This window comes from Eptatretus burgeri, chromosome 6 (genome assembly GCF_056783735.1).
Source record: "Eptatretus burgeri isolate ZD-2024b chromosome 6, Ebu_testis_v1, whole genome shotgun sequence".
NCBI lineage: Eukaryota > Metazoa > Chordata > Myxini > Myxiniformes > Myxinidae > Eptatretus > Eptatretus burgeri.
In genome coordinates this window covers 70155265-70177676 of record NC_140966.1, presented here as the reverse complement: position 1 = coordinate 70177676, position 22412 = coordinate 70155265, and the positions used below count along the sequence as shown (strand labels likewise).

The 22412-nt window shown below is 46.1% G+C and overlaps 1 protein-coding gene and 1 long non-coding RNA gene across 8 annotated transcripts in view; one reads left to right on the top strand and one right to left on the bottom strand.

The window, feature by feature from the left end:
- The window catches only part of HFM1 (helicase for meiosis 1), a 306617-nt gene that overhangs the window by 131157 nt on the left and 153048 nt on the right, over window positions 1-22412 (bottom strand). The gene's annotated exons all lie outside the window — the stretch shown is intronic.
- The window catches only part of LOC147025013 (uncharacterized), a 32569-nt gene continuing 27926 nt past the window's right edge, over window positions 17770-22412 (top strand). For both annotated transcript variants that reach the window (XR_015059299.1, XR_015059300.1), the window contains exon 1: window positions 17770-17983. This is a non-coding gene — a long non-coding RNA (uncharacterized LOC147025013). The remainder of the gene's footprint in view (window positions 17984-22412) is intronic.

The following is a 22412-nucleotide window of genomic DNA, read 5'->3' as shown; positions in this document are numbered from 1 at the left end:
GAATTAACACATGGACCACACCTGTGCTGAAGTTGTTGCTTGATGTCGCTCATTTACCCAGATGTTTCCATTTTTTTGTCCACTACCTGGATATATATGCAGTTGATGGCACTTGATAAAACCACCTTGGGACTAGGCCTAAATGGTCTTATTAACCGATGGTTTTAGAAACCGGCGGCCTGCAGATTAAGCAAGACAACGAGACTCAGGCACTTATACTGTATGTAGTTCAATTTTTTTTTGTCACATTTTCGGAATTTCAGCACATTACAAACCAAACAGAGATGGTACAATACATAGGGACTAATTATTAATGAAAGGCCGAATGTCTGCATGAACCATTGGCTGTGCCCTCAAAAGATCCCAGATGTCACCTTGAAAATTTTCAAACCCTTCCATGTTTTCAAATCCACACCTCTTGAGTCTGATTTGCAGACGGTAAAGACATGCCCGTATATCAGCATTTGAAGGAGTACCTTCGACTCCCTCATTATCTTCAGTGGGGTCATCATCAGAATACTGATCCAATGCATTCATATTGTTGATTTGACACAATTCCTTCCAAGACCACTTCATCTTCCTCTTCATCGTCTTTAAACGTCACCGGAATTTCAGTCAATGGCAATGCAAATTTGGAACTCTTCTGCAGCCATTCCAGGAAGATTCCAATCAGCTGCATCCAGCTCTTCCTCAGCTGCAGCAAGCTCTTCCTCTTGAGGATTGAATCCTCCTTTTTCCAACAATTGATGGTGATCTCTGAAGAGACCTTGGACTCGGCTCCAACCAACATGGGCATGACACAAGCATATTCATTTTCTTTGCAACCTCATTTGGTGTCAGGCGATCGCCAGTGTCCTCAAGCATTTCTGATTGCTCGACGGATTTCATACCTGAAGTAAGCTTTCATGGTCTGAATAATGCCCATATCACATGGTTGCATAATGGATGTGATGTTCGGAGAAAGAAATCTGATGTCGATCTGAGAGAGTCCTCCAGGACCATCAGCATGTGCTCTGCAGTTGTCAACAAGGACGATAATCTTCTTGTACTTCTCCAAGTGCTTGTTTCAGTTTTTCAACCAGTCAGTCCAGATTGAACCGGTCCAAGAGATATATATATATATAGTTACGAATTTGGAATTCAATTGCACACAACATACAGGTTACCTTAGTCAGCTATGTCGATAAGTGCATGTTCCCTAGATAGCTCACCTTCCATTGTTTAAATGTTTTGAAATCGATTAGATGCGCTGCGGATCAATTTAATAGTTGGGGAGCGAACAATGGAGACGTCCCTCCCCCCTCTTCTGCGAAGAGGAAGAAGAACCCTGCGGTGACTTTAACAACTCCCTCCCACCTGTGGTTGAGCGGGGGGTGGATCACGAGGGCATGAGACACGCCGGGTGCGGGGGACCACAAGTTGAAGACCACACGAGGTGGAAAGGTTCGAGTCAAGCTCTGAGTTTCAGCTCAACTGTCATCCGAGCTGGAGCTCGTGATTAAAGGCCTCAGCAACCATTTTGTGTGTGTGTGTGTGTGTGTGTGTGTGTGTGTGTGTGTGTGTGTGTGTGTGTGTGTGTGTGTGTGCGCGCGCGCGCGCGTGTGTCCTTGGGCCCGTCTAATAAGTAGGAACTGCTGTTAAGTGTAAGTGACTGTACATAATAAGTAGACGGTTGTAGTTCTTTTGTCGTGCTTTTGTTTCTCGTATAATTGCATACGTGTTTTGCCTTATTTAATTGCATACGTGTTTCATTATAATAAATGTCCTTGTGTGAATGTAAACCTGCTCGTTGCGTCCATTCCCTCATCGACAGAACATTTTGTGTGTTGGGAGTAAGAAAGCCGTAGGTTTGCCGTAATAGGGGGACATGTGAACTGACGGTTCTCGGCGATTACGCCGCTCAGAATCGCGCACGGACAAGCTCGCCTCGGCGGTTTGTTCCGTACGAGTTCCGCCGAGGGTGGAATACCCCGTTAGGTGGATCACGTGGGTATTTAAGTAAATTGAAGATTGGCAATCGACCCTACCCCACGTGATTTGCCGATTGGCGTATTTCGGTTCTTGTACAAGGACCCGTCGCTCGGAGTTATCCGGGCGACGATCTATATTCCGGGCGATCGGTCGGGCCGACTCGACTTGCGGCTCCGTTCAGAGCGGTCGGTTGGCGGCCGACCCCCTGGCCCATAAAAAATTGGTTGTCAGGAGTGCGATTCGGCCCCCTCCGCCTCCGTAGCAAAATTCACGGAATCGGACCAGGGGTATCCGGAGCAAACCCCCCCTTGTCCCCAAATTATGAGCATTATAAATTTTATTCTCAGCACGTAAAATGTTCAGCCAAGGTGAGCAGGGGCAGGAGGGATTCGGAATGGATTTGGAAATGTTAGAATCTATGGCTCAAGACGAAATCACCGTGCAGGACACTCCCATTATGCGCCAAGTATTGTTAATTTTGCTGGCAAAGATGGATGGCATGGGAAGCGAAATGGATGAAAGTGCTTGCAAGATAATAAGCGACATGGAAACAAATATGCAACAAATGAAAAATGAATGGGGAAACAAAATGGATGGAATGCAAAGCGAAATGAAAAACGAAATGAAAGCGAATTTAAAAGAAAACGCAAAGGAAATGAAGGAAGAAATAAAAAACATGGATGAGAATATGCAAAAACTGTGGGTTGAGATGCAGCGCATCGAGCAGAATCGCCAGGCTGGGCAAAAGGCAGTGATGGCAGTTACGAGGAGCGAAACGCGGACAGTGGAGCTCATAATGGCGGCGCCAGGTGCTGGAGCGAGCAAGTTGAGGGGGAGTGTGGACTGTGTCGGCCCCGCGGTGGAGGACAAAGTAATACGGGGGACGTGTAAGACGAGACTCGTGCAGGTGACAGAGAAAGTGACGGTGACACAGAGGGAAAAATTAAATGGGGTGATGGAGACGTGTACGGCAAGATACGTCGAGACGACGGAAATAATAAAAGGAATAACAGAGACACGGGAGGTAGAAACGGTAGAGGAGCGACTACACGATAAACACGACACAAAGGACGAACAGGCACACATGGAGGTAGTGAGGGACAATGGCGTCGAGCTTGAGGAATGTGTTGGGACCCAATGCAAGCAGCAGGATAGCATCCTTCAGGAACGAAGGGAGGAAATGTGCCCCCCTGAGGCGGATCTTGACCAGGTGGGTCCGGTCATGCCGAACGAGGTAGAGGGGGCGAGTGATGTTGACAGGTGCACATGAAGCTTGGGGGGTATGAAGGCCTCGGGAACCCTTGTGGTGACGCAAATCCCCAGCATGGTCGTCCCGGTGTGTGTGGTTACGAGTGTGGCGAAACGCGTGCTGGAAAGCACGCATTGTGTGAGTTGTATGGTGTGTGTGAGTGAAAGGTGATGTGTGAGAGAGACAGCGTGTGTGAGGTCGCTGTACGTGAGGGAGATGACGGTGGGTATGCGGGAGGACGCAACTGCATCCCCGTGTCCGAGTGCCATGGTGGAGTGTGTGAGCGTCGTGGCACGCAGGAGTGTGTGCGTTGAACGGCGACGACGATGGGACCAGATGAAGGACAAGGGCCGAGTAGCGACTGTCGCTGAATTGAGAACCGTGCCGGGTTTGCACAGCAGGGAGCGTGGGGTCCGTGCTGTGCTGTGCACAAGGCCGCCACGTGCGCGGCTGCGCAGGTGAAACCCGGTCCGGAAACGCCAGCGGTGGATGTTAGCCGATCCCGCGGACGGACAGAAGCTCGGCTGGATTCGGAATTTGGACCGGATGGGTTCTCCACGCGAGCATGTTTGTAAAGCTCCGACGAGCAGAGCACATGTGTTCGCGTGGGGAACCCCTCGAAACGCGGGGCTTGCTTTGAGATGTGCAGAGTGACGTCATGGCTGCAGGTGTGTTTTGAATCCGGCAGAAGGGAATTCCTGCCGGACGGTACGGTACCATCCAAGAGGGACGAGGTGCGCGGGGTGCAAGCAGCTGCCATGACGTCACGGAAAAAGAGCGCGGCTGTGAACTGCCGCGCCGGTGTTGCACATTATGAAAAAAAAAGAGAGTAGAGAAAAGCAAGCCTCACTTCGGGTGAACAGGATTCCCAGGCAAGGGGTGGAAGACCCCCTTTGTTTGGGGGAAGAGGAAGTATGAGTTAGGAGGATGGGTTAGAGTTAGTGAGACTGGCTTCATGGGGACATGGATTGTACTTCATGGAGCCTGTGGAATGGATTAATTAGAGGGATTTTAGTTTAGATTTAGGAAATGGAATTTTTGGATTTTTGAAGACACGGACAGACTGGAAATGTGTAGTGGAGACGTAGCTTAGCTTCGTAGAGTAAATGGAACGTGCATGAGTTTTAAGGGATGACGAGGGAGCACGAGTTAGTCAGGGGATTTAGTTAGAAGGATGGCAGTGTGGAGTGTTGGTGTGAGTTGCGAAATGGAAAGTGTGTGAGGAATGAGTGTAGGACAGTGGGCCCAAGTGTGCGAGTGGAGCGAATGTGGTATGCATGGTGTGAATGACTGGTTGGGGGGAGGAGTGATTCCCACCCAAGTGACCCCGGGGTCACCAACACAGGCGACGGGAATTTATAATGGACACCAACACAGGCGACGGGAATGTTAGCTAGTGGTTTATTCAAATTTACTAACAGGAGGTCGTTTTGTTGTTGGTGTCGAGAGAAGGCACGAAACCCGTTTGGAGGGGTGCAGGAGTTCATGGACCGTCTGGGAGCGTGGCTGTGGAAAGTTGAGTTTTGTTTTGTGGGCACCCCAGGCACCGGACTAGTCGGCCAGAGTAGGCCAAGGGCCCAAGAGGGGTCGGGATAGAGTAGTGGGCACGGGTGACCCGTCGGAAACGGGACCCGTAGCACCAGAATGTCACGGGGGCAGTGTAGTGGGCACGGACGACCCCCGGAAAGGGACCCGAGGTATCAACACGCCACGGGGGCATTGGAGGGGGGCAATGCCAGAGAGGGCAACCCCCCGCGTTTATAGGGAGCAACTAGGCTCGGAGGCAGTCTGCGGGCCTGGGGGTGCCATGGTTAGAGTTCGGCAGAGGGGAAGTTCCTGCCAGTTGAGCCACGCTGCCCAGCCAGGAAATTGTGCGAGGGCACGTATGAAAATTTGAGGGCAAGGCCCAAATTTATAATGGACACCAACACAGGCGACGGGAATCATGGATTTTAGAACCGATAGTTTTAAAGTGTGAGGCGTTTTTGGAAAGCCCCGGGGTAGTTTCAGGTTAACAAATGTTAGGGTAGATAGGAGATGTACCCCATCGCACCAACCATCCCTTGGTAGATCTACCAACCTTGGTAGATCGCTGAACTCTGAGGGGACCATTCTGAGGCTTCATTGGGCCTCGAGACAGGACGCTAGTCTCTCCCTATTCCCCTCCAGAGAGGGAACGTAGGGGTTGGGAGTAGGCTAGGTGGACATGATAGGCTAGCCGGACAAAGACAATAAAGGGGGTTAGGGAGACAATTATAAAAGGGAAATAAAAATAAAGAGGGGCTAAATTTTGTTGTTTTTGTGGCAAATTAAGGGAGCGGGTATGGACAGAGACAGGCAAAGGGGATAGAGTGGGGCTAGACAGTAGGCTAGGTCCGAGCCCGCCTTCAGAGCGGCCGGCACCACCGCACTCCCTCCAGACCTGATGGAACCACACCAGAGGCCGGCCAGCTTCACCTGCCGGCCTGTTGTGCTGCAGCTGCCTGTTCTGCATGGGCTTACCTTGCAATGCCTAGTTGCCTTCCTCTGCAATGACCCCATGCCTGCTAGCCCTTGTTTGCGTTTGCCCCTGTGTCCATCCATCACCATGCGCGCCAGGACCATCCAGTTTTGTGAGGACTGCCGTGCAGGCATCCTGTGCATCCAGTCCATTTTTTTTGTGTTTTGCGACCATCTCCATCCATTCCCCTGCACCAAAGACTTTTCTATGACTTTCCCCTTTCCCCTTTCACAGATTACAAGTCCTGGGCCATGGTTTAGTGTAAATATATAAGTTAAGGTTAAGTTGAGTGAAAATTGTAAATACGTGAACCCCCGCCTGCATGTTTGTTTTAGCGCCGGCAATTTTATTTAAGTTGTCCAAATGAGTCTGAGAGTTTGTTAGTTAGTTACACAGCGCATTCGGTTATTTATTTTTGGGACACGTTTAAAAAAATGTCGCACTCAGGGATCCAAAAGTAGAACGTACTCGGGGGAAACTTACACATGCTGGTCACACGAAAATTTGACGATTCGGGATGAGTCTGTAAAAGGGGGAGGGGTAGTGTTACGAATTTGGAATTCAATTGCACACAACATACAGGTTCCCTTCATCAGCTATGTCGATAAGTGCATGTTCCCTAGATAGCTCACCTTCCATTGTTTAAATGTTTTGAAGTTGATTGGATGCACTGCGGATCGATTTAATAGTTAGGGAGTGAACAATGGAGACGTCCCTCCCCCCTCTTCTGCGAAGAGGAAGAAGAACCCTGCGGTGACGTCAACAACTCCCTCCCACCCATGGTTGAGCGGGGGGTGGATTACGAGGGCATGAGTCATGCCGGGTGCGGGGGAGGGGGTGCAAAGGATAAAGGGGAAATCTTTTCTTTGTTCGTGGGGGAGTCCCGAGGTAGGGCTGAGTTCGTGGGCTGAGTTCGTGGGAGTCCCGTGGCAGAGTTTGTGGGGGAGTCCCGTGAAAGAGTTCGTGGGAGTCCCGTGGTAGGGCTGAGTTTGTGGGCTGAGTTCGTGTGGAAGTCCCGTGGCAGAGTTCGTGAAGAGTCCCGTTCTGAGTCCCGTGGCAGAGTTCGTGTGCTGAGTCCCGTGGGAGGAGTAAGCTTTTTTGCTTCGGAGAGAGCAGTCATTCAGCCGTCGGGTCCTGCTTGGCTTGAGGCCTTCGGAAGCTTTTTGCTTCGGCTGGCTCAGTGAGCTTCGGCTGCTGCTTTGTTTTGGAAGGAACTTGAGCCGGTTGTTCGGCTGGAGCTGCGCATGGAGGCTTCTTCCTCTCCTTCCTCTTCTTCCTATTCTTGGTTCGTGGAGCTTTTCGTTCTGCATTTTGTTTCCCGGCTTGGTACGACGCATCCGCCTCTTCTTGGAGTTGGATCCTCGGGGAAGCGACGATCGACAGGAAGGATCGGCACCTCGTCTCACCGGCACGTGTTGAGAAGCGCGGGAGGATTCGCGGGAGCTCGGGAAGGATCGCGGCTCACGGCGATTTGGATCCAGCTCGCTCTCGCTGGAGTCTGGGACCGGACAAGTTGAAGACCACACGAGGTGGAAAGGTTTGAGTCAAGCTCTGAGTTTCAGCTCACCTGTCCTCCGAGCTGGAGCTCGTGAATAAAGGCCTCAGCCACCATTTCGTGTGTGTGTGTGTGTGTGTGTGTGTGTGTGTGTGTGTGTGTGTGTGTGTGTGTGTGTGAGTGCGCGCGCGCACGCGCACGCGTACGTGTGTCCGTCTAATAAGTAGGAACTGCTGTTAAGTGTAAGTGACTGTACATAATAAGTAGACGGTTGTAGTTCTTTTGTCGTGCTTTTGTTGCTTGTATAATTGCATACGTGTTTTGCCATATTTAATTGCATACGTGTTTCATTATAATAAATGTCCTTGTGTGAATGTAAACCTGCTCGTTGCATCCATTCCCTCATTGACTGAACATTTCGTGTGTTGGGAGTTAGAAAGCCATTGGTTTGCCATAATAGGGGGACATTTGGACCGACGGTTCTCGGCAATTACGCCGCTCGGAATTGCACATGGACAAGCTCGCCTCGGCAGTTTGTTCCGTACGAGTTCCGTCGAGGGTGGAATACCCCGGTAGTTGGATCACGTGGGTATTTAGGTAAATTGAAGATTGGCAATCGACCCCACCCCTCGTGATCTGCCGATTGGCGTATTTCGGTTCTTGTACAAGGACCCGCCGCTCGGAGTTATCCGGGCAGCGGTCTATATTCCGGGCGATCGGTCGGGCTGACTCGACTTGCGGCTCCATTCAGAGCGGTCGGTTGGCGGCTGACCCCTCGGCCCGTAACAATATATATGTGTGTATGTGTGTGTGTGTGTGTGTGTGTGTGTGTGTGTGTGTGTGTGTGTGTGTGTGTGTGTGTGTGTGTGTGTGTGTGTGTGTGTGTGTGTGTGTGTGTGTGTAGAATATATATGTGTACATATATATATATATATATATATATATATATATATATATATATATATATATATATATATATATATATGTATGTATATCTTTCTGGAAAAAATTAAGAGACCACTGCAAAATTATGTATTTCTGGTGTTACCATTTATAGGTATGTGTTTGAGGAAAAAGAACATTTTTATTTTATTCTATAAACTACTGACAACATTTCTCCGAAATTTCGAATAAAATATTGTCATTTGGAGCATTTATTTGCAGAAAATGACAACTGGTCAAAATAACAACAGAGATTCAGTGTTTTCACACCTCAAATAATACAAACAAAACAAGTTCATATCATTTTTAAACAACACAATACTAATGTTTTAACTTAGGAAGAGTTCAGAAATCAATATTTTGTGGAATAACCCTAATTTTCAATCACAGCTTTCACGCATCTTGGCTTGCTCTCCACCAGTCCTTCACATTGTTGTTGGGTGAATTAATGCCATTCATGGCACAACAATTCAAGCAGCTCGGCTTTGTTTGATGGCTTGTGACCATCCATCTTCCTTTGATCACATTCCAGAGGTTTTCAATGGGGTTCAGGTCCGGAGATAAGATTAGGTTCAGGTGATCACCTCATCAGTACCTCACTAAGTAGAATGAGGTGTGCCTGTGTTGGAATTCAACAGACACTGGAATGGAATGGTTGCCATACATGTAGAGATGCTGATTTAAATTTTTTTGGAGTGGTCTCTTATTTTTTCCCAGAGCTGTATATATCGTTGTGTGTGTGTGTGTGTGTGTGTGTGTGTGTGTGTGTGTGTGTGTGTGTGTGTGTGTGTGTGTGTGTGTGTGTGTTTATGTGTGTATATATATATATATATATATATATATATATATATATATATATATATATATATATATATATATATATATATATATATATATATATATATATATATATATATATATATATATATATATATATATATATACACTCTTGGATGGCAGGGTCAATCGAGACTGACCAGTTAAAAAAACTGAAACAAGCACCTGGAGAAGATCAAGAAGATTATCGTTCTTGTTGGCAACTGAGGAGCACATGCTGACATTCCTGGAGGACTCTCTCTGATCGACATGACACTTCTTCCTCCGTGTGTGTGTGTGTGTGTGTGTGTGTGTGTGTGTGTGTGTGTGTGTGTGTGTGTGTGTGTGTGTTTATGTATGTATATATATATATATATATATATATATATATATATATATATATATATATATATATATATATATATATATATATATATATATATATATTAGGGTGTTCCAAAAAAGTGAAAGTTTGATTTTTGCTGCTCCCTGATTTTGCCTTTGTTCCAATACCCCATAAGAACTATGTCAAAAATGAACAAAATTCCATGATATTTAGGGGTTCCTCAAGTTGGCACAATTATGTCCATGATGGAGAGGGCATTTTGCACTGCAATGTCAAAAAGCTCATCTCGGTCTCCTTGGAAAAACTCTTCTTTCATCCTATATGACTGCTGTGGTTTTTGACGATTCTTTTTCAGCTCTTGATAGAGATGGTAAAGCTTCATCACCCTTTCCTAACATTTGTCCAGTCGCTGGATGGGAATCCAGGCCTTTTCCCAAAGTGCCGAAACGGTCTCAATGGTCCGCTTTGCACTTTCCAGAATAGTACTTCGATGCTCTGAGTGGTGGTATAAGAAATTGCACAGAACTGCTCCGTTAGTTGGCAAGCCAGCACAGTGAATATCTGCTGTTGGTTTGCCAACCAACCATACTGACAAAGAATTCCTTGTGGTGCTTGCAGTTGCCATGACACAATCTGAAAAAGGAAGGTATGTAAATTCCAATGAAAATATCAAACAACTATATTAATTGTGAAGTGTACTGCGTTGTGCACATTCGACGGCAAGTTGTCAGTTACAGTTTGGCAAATTTCAACAATATTGTGCCAACTTGAGGAACCCCTAAACATCCTCCAATCTGCTTTATATTTGGTGTGCATGTTTCTACTGTCAAAGGGAACAAAGGCACACCCAGGGAGCATGAATATTCATATGTTTATTTTTTACCCCCTATTATGAAGCACCGTAATAAATATATACATATATATATATATATATATATATATATATATATATATATATATATATGTGCAGTCGTGCGCCGCTTTACGACGTTTCGGTCAACGATGGACCGCATATACGACGGTGGTCCCATAAGATTATAATGGAGCTGAAAAATTCCAATCGCCTTGTGATGTCGTAGCCGTCGTAGCGCTGCCAGTCGTATAAAAGTACAGTATAGCACATACAATTACTGTATGTACAGTACATAATACTTGATAATGATAATAAACAACTGCGGTGTGGCCCCGTTATAACGTGATCGTTGAGGTCCATAAAATGTCATTGCGGTCGTCGTGGGGTCGCGCTAAATCGGGATTCAATGAAATCACTGTTCAAACAAACCCAATGTTGACCTAACATCCTAAAACACCCCAATTTTCACGCTATTTGACCCGTTTTTGCACGTTTACCTTCTAGCAAGTAAATAACCTTTGAATTAAAGAATTCCACGAATAAATCATTGTTCTTCCAGTCGAAATTAAAACACAAATTAATTTTTAGTAAAGCTTTTTATGTTGTTGAAACATTTGCACTGTTCCGCAAACATATCACACAATTGACAAGTGCTTGTTTCCTCATTTGTAAATTATAACATCGATGCAATGATTATTTATAAAATCCAAACGCTATTTATTCACCTTTCCATAATCGATGTGAGAGGAGATTGTAAGCAGCCCCTAACAACACACACGGCCGTCATGAACAGCGCAAAGGTAAAACAAACGCGTCTTCTGTCTATCTTGTATGTGGGACAGTGGGACAACATGTGGAGGTGGAAGACAGTGATATTGATGATCCTGACCCTGTATAGGCCTCGGGCCTAGGCTAATGTGTCTGTATCTTAGTTTTTAACAAAAAAGTCAAAAAAGTTAAGAATAAATAAATAAATATTTTTGTACAGCTGTATAATGTGTTTGGTGTTTTCGGGTTTAGGGTTATGACAAGAATAAAGAAAAAAAAATTCTAAATTTATTGTAGCCAAAGTGTAGTGTTTATAAAATCTACAGTGGTGTACAGTAATGTACTTGGCCTTCACATTCATTCACCACTCACTCACCCAGAGCAACTTCCAGTCCTGTAAGCTCCATTCATGGTAAGTGCCCAATGCAGGTGAACCATTTTTTTTTATCTTTTATACCATATTTTTACTGTACCTTTTCTCTGTTTAGATATGTTTAGATACACAAATGCTTACCATTGTGTTACAATTGCCAACAGTATTCAGGACAGTAACATGCAAAACAGGTTTGTTGCCTTGGAGCAATTGGTTATACCATATAGCCTCGGTGTGTAGTAGGCTATACCATCTAGGTTTGTGTAAGTACACTCTATGATGTTCGCACAATGACAACATCGCTTAACGACGCATTTCTCAGAACATATCCCGTCGTTAAGTGGGGCATGACTGTATATATATATATATATATATATATATATATATATATATATATATATATATATATATATATATATATATATTATATATATATATATGTTATATATATATATATGTATATATATAATATGTATATATATATATATAATATATATATGTATATATATAATATATATATATATAATATATATATATGTATATATATATATATATATATATATATATATATATATATATATATATATATACATATACACACACACACAAAAACACACATATATATATATATCTATATATATATATATATATATATATATATATATATATATATATATATATATATATATATATATATATATGTGTGTGTGTGTGTGTGTGTGTGTTTATACATACTTATGTACATATATATATATATATATATATATATATATATATATATATATATATATATATATATATATACACATATATCAACAATGTCAAGGCTCGTATAAGAGCTAACACACATAACAACGAAACATCGGGCATAACATAACATCGGGCAACGAAAAAATTATTAAAAAATCAATTCCCGATTCAATCAAGTACTCTTCGGGAGAATTTGATCAATGCAAACAACCTCAGCGGTATAGTTCGCTGGAGCTATCTTTATATATTTTTTTGAAATGATTGATTTTAAAATCTCATACATTTAGTATAGACAAAGAACGATTTATTTTTCAGCATAAAATAAACCACCATTTTGATCTTATACTTCCGTGTTCATTAATAAATAAAATTGTGTTTCGAAGATTACACACAATAATTTCTTCGACTTTCTTTTCTCCGTTTTGTTTTTCACATTGACGCGCAATATCAAGTTTCGTTCAAATCGGGCAATAAAAAAAAATTATTAAAAAATCAATTCCTAATTCAGTCAAGTTCTCTTCGGGATTATTTCATCAATGCAAGAACATCCTTAGCGGTATAGTTCGCTGGAGCTTTTTTTCTTTTTGAAATGATTTTTTTTTTCAACCGCTGTCAAAACCGGAACCCAACGGGTTCACAGATCGTCTGGTATATTACTAAAACTCTCATCTTGTATGTATGTATGTATGTATGTATGTATGTATGTATGTATGTATGTATGTATGTATGTTCCCAAAATACAGCCAAAACGGTACACGATAGCACAAAAATTTTAGGGCCACCTTACTCACAATTCACCTGTGGTGTGCAGTATCAAGTTTTGTACAAATCGGGCAACAAAAATAAATTGTTAAAAAATCAATTCCCGATTCAGTCAAGTACTCTTCGGGAGTATTTGATCAATGCAAACAACCATGGCGGTATAGTTCGCTGGAGCTATCTTTTTTTTTTTTCTTGAAATGATTTTTTTCATCAACTGCTGTCACAACGGGAACCCAACGGGTTCACGGGTGGTCTGGTGATATATAAATGGACATCATTGCTCATGTTATATTCGCAAACAAGCGATGCATAAACGTACGTTCCACCGCTCGGATGGATGTTGATGCATTTCATGTCAGAGTTCCTTCTGCCTTGTGGAGGTCCTTGTTAAAGTCAGGTCTATTGATCAACATTCAACGTTTATCGTAACAACGGGCCCGTGTCCACCCGATCATACAGCTCTTTTGAAAGGGAGCAAACATGCTCTCAAAAGAGGAAAATTAGGAAAGGGCGTCAACTACTGATGACATTGCAGCACGACAGGAGGCAACTGAGGCAGTTGAAAGAGCCAGATGGAAAGAGGGTTGCTGCTATAACGTGGAAACGAAGCTCTGGTTTTCAGAAAGAAGGTAAAATAGTTGCACCAAAGACATTTTTGTCATGGTCTGCTTGTCTGGCCCTTGGAAGTGGCCACACGAGCAAACGGGGGATGCAGAAGGAGATTCTATGAACATGGCACACTCCAGGAATTACAGCTGTGGCTGGAATTTTTTGTAGAAGCTGTGTGTATTGTCAACACCATAATGTTGGTAAAGTGTTGAAACAACCGGAAGGAGCTCATCACATCGGATATTACTAAGGAACTCTGCAAAGCTTTGCAAATAAAACAACACTTCCACTGTCAATAAAATATGTGATGAAACAGGTTTGAAATGGCCAGAGGCTATTCCTCTGGTAATGATGTCAATTTGGTCAATGGTAAACAAGTGCAGTGGATTGTCCCCAAATGAAATACTGATGTGAGTGCTGGTAACAACTCCATTTACCCTGAAACAAATGGACATAACATGGGGAGAGGACAATGGTCAACTTTGTGCTGCTCGAACAAAGAATGTCAAAGAATTTGACTCGCAGGTCAAACAAACTTTACCAGACTGGCTGCGGAGGAACACCACGACATCCAGCCCGGCGACTGGGTGTACATCGAGGTGTTCAAGCGGAATAACGCACTGAGGGCACAATGGACCAGACCTCACCAGGTATTATTGGTTACCCACACAGCTGTCAAGTGTGAAGGTAAGCAATCATGGAATCACGCATCTCACTGCAAAAGAGCATACAGGAAGTCATAAAGAGAATAGAGGAAACCTGGAACTAGGAAGAACATTTCTGGGGGTTCATCAGGTCAGGTCAGGTATGGGAGCATGTGCCAGAACAGCGCGTCGCTGCGTCCACTTTCCGCCGGTACTCCAGGGGCCTCCGTCTGGCCATCCCCCAGGCAGATGCCAGGCCCATCCCCATCTCCTTGAGATGATGGTCAACCTGCTGCAACCATGAGGCACGTGGCTGGCCCACTGGCCTCCTCCACTCATGAGACTCCCTCGCTGAGAGAATCTGGTGAGCAGGATCAGCATCAGGAAAACGAGCCACATGTCCATACAGCCGCAACTGACGCTCACGGACTATGCAGGTAACAAATCTCATCCGAGTCTCTCTCAGCAACCGCTCGTTGGACACAAAATCCGACCAGCGATAGCCAAGGATTCTCCGAAGACACCTGGTACCAAAGGAATTAAGTCTCCGTCTCAGATCCTTAGTCAAGTCTCGCACCCATAGAGCAAGACTGGAAGTACCAAGGACCTGAAGACTCGGACTTTCGTCCTCCCGCACAGGTACCGGCAGCGCCACACCCCATGATCCAGTGAATCCATGATTTCCCCAGGCCCGACCCAGACGTCTATTGACCTCTGACTCGCAGCCAGCAGAGACATGAATATCACTGCCAAGGTAAGTGAATCTCTCCACGACCTCAACATCCTCACCACAAACAGACACAGACAGGACAGCAGCATCCAAGATGTCACCGAAAGCCTGGATCTTAGTTTTGACCCAAGAAACCCGTAATCCCAGCGGCTCCGACTCCTCATTCAGCACTTCGAGGGCCCCCAAAAGGATGTCTAAAGTCTCCGCAAAGATGACTGCATCGTCTGCAAAATCAAGGTCCGAGATCTTGACATTCCCAAACGATGCACCGCAACTTGATCTCTCCGACATCCTCCCTAAAATCCAGTCCATACAATTGCTGAAAAGTGTGGGGGCAAGTACACATCCCTGACAAACTCCAGTAACAACTGGAAATAAGTCAGAGGTGGTACCACCACACTTCACAGCACTCTCAGAACCAGAGTAGAGTTCAGACATCAGATCGATCAGTTTTGGTGGCACCCCACGAAGACCAAGAATCCTCCAGAGGACATCCCGATTCACTGAATCGAACGCTTTACATAGGCTGATCAACATAGGCTGCAAGCAGCCCCTGCCGAAACTGTCGTCTGCGTTCGGTGAGGACACGAAGGGCAAGGATACGGTCAATCGTTGACCTCTTTGGTGTAAAGCCTGACTGCTCTGGACGCTGGTGCTCAAGCAGATGGTGGCGAACCCTATCAAGAATTATCCGAGCAAAGACCTTTCCCGGCACTGAGAGCAGCGTCACCCCTCGGTAGTTGTTGCAGTCTTGGCGATCACCCTTCCCTTTCCAGAGAGGGACAACAAGGCCCCTCTTCCAGTCAGTTGGGATGATGCCTGTGTTCCAGGCAGAGCACAAAACTGCATGCAACGACACGAGTGCAGCATTTCCACCAGCCTTGAGAAGTTCGGCATGGATGCCACAAATCCCTGGAGCTTTGCCCCGTTTCAACTGGTTCACCACAGCCCGTGTTTCCACAAGCGAAGGTGGACCACAGTTGATTCGTGGGTCAGCAACAGGGATTGTAACACCCTTGACGTCCAACTCGACAGCTGGGGGATCAGCCTGGTACAACCGCTCAAAGTAACCGGCCCAGCGGGCCTTCACTTCAGACACCTCTGTCAAGAGCCTACCACTCTCTGCTCGAACTGCAGTGCTCCGAGGGATGGGCTTGGATGAACGTAATGCGCGAATTCCCCTGTAAGCGGGACGAGAATCACCTGTCCACAGGTGATGCTCTACCCCCTCACAGATTCCTCGCACATAGGCCTCCTTGTCCACCCTCAGTGCACGTACAGTTTTACGCCTCAGCTCTCTGAACATGACATATGTAGAAGTTCATGACATATGTAGAAGTGCTTCTGATTAACATGTGCATAATCGTGATAATATGGATGATAACAGACAGTGAGGGCATTATGGGAATGCCATGGAAGCAGAATGTTTGGTAGGTCTAGAGCAGGGGAAACAAGGAATGAGTGTTGACAGGGTACACAGAGCAGAAGAAGGTAAACATTGGGACCAATTGCATGAGAAAGGCATGTTTAGATTAAACATCTTTTTGACCGTCGCACAATTACGCAATGAAGGAAAATAAGGCGAAGTGTTGGGTATATGCCCACCGACTGCACCCTTCATGAACAGGACGACCATTAGCGGTGATCCCATTTGAGGAAATCGATAACTGCGGAAGCCAGATGGTCCCATAATTACATGGCAGATAATCGGAAAGGCATAAATGGGACATATGCTAAAGTAGCGTCAAATGGTACATATCCATGACATGGTACAACAGGAAAGGAAGGTAGCTGCAAGTATCATGTATCAAAGTATCATGACTATTTTAAGGGAGGGGGTGTGGATCTTGGTTCAAGGGAATGTTTGGTGAATGGGGAACATGGATACTCCACATATTGTTCAATGGACTCATCATATTCATCGCTATTGTTGTCATCATTAATCAGTGTGTGTGTGTGTGTGTGTGTGTGTGTGTGTGTGTGTGTGTGTGCGTGCGTGCGTGCGTGCGTGCGTGCGTGCGTGCGTGCGTGCGTGCGTGCGTGCGTATGAGTGAACTCGATAGGGAATTGGAGTCACGCGTGGTGGTCAGGAGGGGAGTCTGGGAAAGCCTGACTTGCTCGGCTGTTGGATTATGAAAAGATTGTTCGTGAATGGCTGAATATCACGGTTTATGACTGATAAAATAGTATTTATTAATTGTGTGACTTAAAGTGGGGATTTGAGATTTTTATTTCGATCGACGTTACGGGTTCGTTTTAAAGTCAATTTAAATTCTGTTTTCATTTTTGGTGGTCGCTAAGCATGTTTAATACTTGATTGTCGAAAATCTGGAGAAAAGCTGATATTTTATGGGGTTTTTGCGAGTCACGTGACACCGTGGGATGTCGCAGGCTCGACAAAAGCACAAAATTGGCCCGTCGAGGGACTGTGGTATCGTGAGGGTCTACGAGACAAAGTATAACACTTTACAATGTTTGGGGACGCCCTTTACAGGGTTCTGTAAAAATTCCGATGAAAAATAAACATTTTAACATGTAAAAATATTGTCACGTGACTTCGATCGTTAAAACCGACGCACTCATATGACCTATGGGGCTCGTGCGTGTGCGCGATGTCGTAATCGCGCATCGGTCCAGCACGCTTTGTCAAGCTTGAAAGCGCAATTAACACTCTGCTGTGAACGTGCCTGCTTGTCGAACAATGTAAGAGAATTGCTCGAGGCGGCTGATCTTGGAAATAGTGGACAAACTAGATTTGGAAGAGAAATAGCTTTTGTTGTAAAATTAATTAATAATGACATTAACTTTGCTGGTAAAATGGTATTGAAGCCAAGGAGTTGCTCGATTTTTATCATTTGAGAGCGAGTGCACACGCATTCAAGGTATAAAGAACGACGATTCTTTGACACAAGGCTGTAAAAATATGTTGATTTCCGGTTGTTGTTGTTGGTTGGGCTCCGTGAACGGAAGGGGGGGGACGTCACTTCCAGCCTGACCCGACATGAACTTCTGAGTATCTTTCAAAGCTATTTTGATATTGATGCGAGGAGAATGGCATGCCAGCGATGGCTCGCTGGGCTGTGTTTGGTGGGTACTTCGTGTGCTGGTTGGCACCGGAGTAGAAAGATCTATTGGATGAAGGTGGGGTGAATTCGCTGCAGAAAGATGCCTGCAGGTGAGAACACCATGCTTGTCATACACGGTGAGTTAAAAATGGTAAACAGGAGGGATGGATTGCTGGTTGTGGAGCGAAGTTGGCATCCGGGCTGTGCCAAGAGAACCGTGTAAATTGTGGGGTTGTTCGTTCTTGCCCCAATGAATTTGCATACATGACTGATGGAGGGATGCACAGTAGGGAGAATTTTGTGAAGGTGTTTTAAAATCACACGATAGAATGTGGAGTGGTCTTGCTTCGGTCGCCATGTTGGTTGGCAAACTAGAGGGGTGAGGATTGTGGAGCTCCTGGTGTGAATTGCTGTAGGGAGGTTTTGTGTTCATATGAGTATATCCTAAACCTCCATGGTTTATAGTTAATTAGAGAAAGGTGTACGAAAATTTGTATTTGCTTGTTTGATAAGATCTGAAACGACAAAATGCATTTCAAGAACAGGTGAGCAAGTGGTGGGTGCAGATAGGCATATGCATCAGTGGTAGGGGTAGTGGTGTGATGTGATGGGCCAACACTCTTCAGTAGGTGTGTTTGGGTCTCAGTTTAGCTCGGGGATGAGATGGGGGATGGATTTGTACAACAGTTTTGGATGGAGAGAGACACGGGACCGAGGCGTGAAGGAAGGAGGTGTAGGATAAAAGGTGGGGGCAAACTGTGTCGAAGTGCACATGCTGTGCCCAGAGGCGTGCTGTATCTTCACTCGTCGGTGAATGTTAAATGACATCGGTGGACGAATGTTAACGTTGCCTGAACTGCTGCTAGGAAGGCAATGGCAGACCACCCAATGCAACCTTTTGGTCGGCTCAAGGAGGCAAAGGATTCCTTGCTGATCATGAATGAAACAATGACATCCAAGAACCAGGACAAGGACATTTGGCAGGCTATGCACTTAGCAGGATAGAAGTGCTTTTTGGGGGGAAATTGCGGGCGGGGCTAGTGTTCTTTGAACGCGCAGTCATCGTGGGCCTTCTCGAGGGATCATTCCGATCCTCTGCCTGTCGGGATCGAGCTTTCTGTATGGAAGCGGACAGAAAAGCATGTCTGTTGTCTTTATATGAGCCTCTATCTGTCAGGATCAGCAGAAACCCGACACCAGCTGGCCGAAAAAATAAATGGTGATCTTACTGCAAACCCAATAGATCCAAATAGCACAGTGACCAACGAATGGAATATCCTGCGTGATACGGTCAACAACACATCAAAGATGATGCTTGGACTGAAAACCAGGAAACACCCTGACTGGTTCTCAGATAATTTGGTAATTATTCAGAGGATAATTGACAACAAAAACCAAGCATTTAGAGCATGACTATCCAGTAACACACGATCATCGAAATTGAAGCTCCAACTTTGTCAAAGGTGGCTGCAAAATGAAACGCGCAAGTTTAAAGACCAGTGGATGTCCCGAAAAGCCCAGGAAATACAACAATTGGCGGATCAAAATGATTCAAAGAATTTCTATGATGCCATAAAATAACTGTATGGCCTTTCTGCACATGGTGGTGCCCCCTGCTATCTCAAGACTGCAGAAAATTGTTAACCAACCAGACAGAGATACTAGGTCGCTGGCAGCAACATTTTAACGAGCTCCTCAACAGACCATCGCATGTTGATCAGCGCAGCACAGACCAACTGCCTCAAAAACCTGTGATTCAGCATCTTGCGAATGAAGCAGGTCAGGTATGGGAGCATGTGCCAGAACAGCGCGTCGCTGCATCCACTTTCCGCCGGTACTCCAGGGGCCTCTGTCTGGCCATCCCCCAGGCAGATGCCAGGCCCATCCCCATCTCCTTGAGATGCTGGTCAACCTGCTGCAACCACGAGGCACGTGGTCGGCCCATTGGCCTCCTCCACTCACGAGACTCCCTCGCTGAGAGAATCTGGTGAGCAGGATCAGCGTCAGGAAAACGAGCCACATGTCCATACAGCCGCAACTGATGCTCACGGACCATGCAGTTAACAAATCTCATCCGAGTCTCTCTCAGCAACCGCTCGTTGGACACAATTCCTTTGGTACCAGGTCTCTTCGGAGAATCCTTAGCTATCGCTGGTCAGATTTTAAGTCTCCGTCTCAGATCCTTGGTCAGAGTCCAAGTCTCGCATCCATAGAGCAAGACTGGAAGCACCAAGGACCTGAAGACTCGGACTTTCGTCCTCCCGCACAGGTACCGGTAGCGCCACACCCCATGATCCAGTGAATCCATAACTCCCCAGGCCCGACCCAGACGTCTCTTGACCTCTGACTCGCAGCCAGCAGAGACATGAATATCACTGCCAAGGTAAGTGAATCTCTCCACGACCTCAACATCCTCACCACAAACAGACACAGACAGGACAGCAGCATCGAAGACGTCATTGAAAGCCTGGATCTCAGCTTTGACCCAAGAAACCCATAATCCCAGCGGCTCCGACTCCTCATTCAGCACCTTGAGGGCCCCCAAAAAGATATCTAAAGTCTCCGCAAAGATGACTGCATCATCTACGAAATCAAGGTCCGAGATCTTGACATTCCCAAACGATGCACCGCAGCTTGATCTTTCCGACATCCTCCATAAAATCCAGTCCATACAAGTGCTGAAAAGTGTGGGGCCAGTACACACCCCTGACGAACTCCAGTAACAACTAGAAATAAGTCAGAGATGGTAACACCACACTTCACAGCACTCTCAGTACCAGAGTAGAGTTCAGACATCAGATCGATCAGTTTTGGTGGCACCCCACGAAGACCAAGAATCCTCCAGAGGACATCCCGATTCACTGAATTGAACGCTTTACAGAGATCAACATAAGCTGCAAGCAGACCCTGCCGAAACTCTCGTCTGCATTCGGTGAGGACACAAAGAGCAAGGATACGGTCAATCGTTGACCTCTTGGGTGTAAAGCCTGACTGCTCTGGATGCTGGTGCTCAAGCATATGGTGACGAACCCTATCAAGAATTATCCGAGCAAAGACCTTGCCCGGAACTGAGAGCAGCGTCACCCCTCGGTAGTTGTTGCAGTCTTAGCGATCACCCTTCTCTTTCCAGAGAGGGACAACAAGGCGCCTCTTCCAATCAGTTGGGATGATGCCTGTGTTCCAGGCAGAGCACAAAACTGCATGCAACGACATGAGTGCAGCATTTCCACCAGCCTTGAGAAGTTCAGCATGGATGCCACAGATCCCTGGAGCTTTACCCTGTTTCAACCGGTTCACCACATCCCGTGTTTCCACAAGCGAAGGTGGACCACAATTGATTGGAGGGTCAGCAACAGGGATTGTAACACCATTGACGTCCAACTCGACAGCTGGTGGATCAGCCTGGTACAACCGCTCAAAGTAACCGCCCAGCGGGCCTTCACTTCAGACTCCTCTGTTAAGAGCCGACCACTCTCTGCTCTCACTGCAGTGCTCCGAGGGATGGGCTTGGATGAACGCAATGCGCGAATTCCCCTGTAAGCGGGACGAGAATCACCTGTCCACAGGTGATGCTCTACCCCCTCACAGATTCCTCGCACATAGGCCTCCTTGTCCACCCTTGGTGCACGTACAGTTTTTCGCCTCAGCTCCCTGAACAGCTCAGCTCTGCCATTCCTCAGCCTGGCCCTGCGACTCTGGTCAATGCTATCCAGTGTCCCTTGAGAGACAAAATTCTTCTTTACCCTGCGGTGAGTTCCAAGACATCCACCGGCAACATCAAGGACGGTGGTCTTGAAGGTAATCCATAACTCTTCAGGACCCCCCCAAAAGCACCCAGACACCCCAAATCTCAACTCAGCCTGTTCGCAAACTCCTCAGCTACCCTCTCATCCTTGAGCTTGCCAACATCCAGCCTAGGCTGGGATGGTACCATTCTCCAGGATTTAAGGTGCAGCTTTAGAGTTGCTACAACAAGCCGGTGGTCAGTATTGAGGAACTAAGCACTCTGGTGGACCCTGCAGTTCTGGATCATCCTCCAGCGACCGTCAACGAGGACATGGTCAATCTTCTTTGCCACACCGCCAGCGTTGGAATACCAAGTCGAGCGATGAGCTTGTGGGCGCTGAAACCATGAACCGGCCACCCTAAGTCCATGACTTCTTTCAAAGCCAAGGAACTTAGTGCTATTCTGATTCATAGTTCCTGACCCATGGGGACCAACACACGTCTCATAACCATCCCTATCAGTTCCAGTCGATGCATTGAAATCCCCCAAGACTAGAAGTGTATCTCGTCTGGGGCACTGATCAACCACAGACTCGAGCGTGGCGTAGAATGTGTCCTTCTCGGCAGCACCCCCTTACAGAATTCTCTCCAGTACCCCCCCCTCATCTTCTCTCCAGCTCCCCCCCCCGTCTTCTCTCCAGCACCCCACCCATCTTCTCTTGCGGATTATTTTCCCATACCGAGGAGGGCTTACAATCGCTCATGAATGCTTTCGCAGTCGCAATGAACCAACTGAACAAGAAATTCGTAAGG